Here is a 996-nt window from a genome sequence, read left to right on the forward strand (position 1 = left end):
AAATACACACTAAACTTAGCTTATTAAACAGCTATTGTCAATTAAGAAGCGTTAAAAATATTTAAATAAATAGGAAAAATGAACTTCGGTTTGGCAGTACATGGGTTGCCCTCTCAAGGCCTACCGAGCGAGGTGGCGCAGTGGTTAGACACTGGACTCGCATTCGGGAGGACGACGGTTCAATCCCGCGTCCGGCCATCCTGATTTAGGTTTTCCGTGATTTCCCTAAATCGCTCCAGGCAAATGCCGGGATGGTTCCTTTCAAAAGGGCACGGCCGACTTCCTTCCTTCATCCGATGAGACCGATGACCTCGCTGTCTGGTCTCCTTCCCCAAACCAACCAACCAACCTCTCAAGGCCTGTTAGTGAACCATTTGGAATCACTGGTTGCCATGGTAAAGTTGGACGCCGTTGCAATGATGGGGCAACAGGCTTTTTTCAACTGAAGTTGTTGTAAAGTCGGTAAGAGAACTAGTGGTTGCCATGGCGAGGACAAACGCCAGTGCAAAGATGTGGCAGCAGGCTTTTTTCCAACTAAGTTGTTGCGAAAGTGGAATGGCGAAGACTGTCACGTCAGACGATGTATTATTGAGCAGCAACATGTCTTTATTGAAACGATTTTCAATGAGTCAGCTGCAATAATATTTAGCTGACATGTATACTAAATGCTGCACAAATACGATACGACGTAGTTGTCCGTATATATGAAATATTGTCTATAAAGTTGGTATGTAAATTGCATGTAACAATTTTTAAAAGGCATTGCTATTCCTTAAGTTATATGCCACTCTTATAAACAAATAAAAATAATGAAAATGGATGGAATTTAAAATTGTAATATTATGAGCCATAGTGTCAAAAATAAAAGGATGTGAATTAGCAATATGCAGTCTAAAAGCATGTAAGCAAAAATTCTAAAACAGTCAGTCATAAAATAATGTTTGATGAAATATAATTACAATGTAAAGATAAAATATTTCTCAAAAGTCTTCAAAA

The sequence above is a fragment of the Schistocerca cancellata genome, chromosome 3, assembly GCF_023864275.1.
Source record: "Schistocerca cancellata isolate TAMUIC-IGC-003103 chromosome 3, iqSchCanc2.1, whole genome shotgun sequence".
Lineage (NCBI taxonomy): Eukaryota > Metazoa > Arthropoda > Insecta > Orthoptera > Acrididae > Schistocerca > Schistocerca cancellata.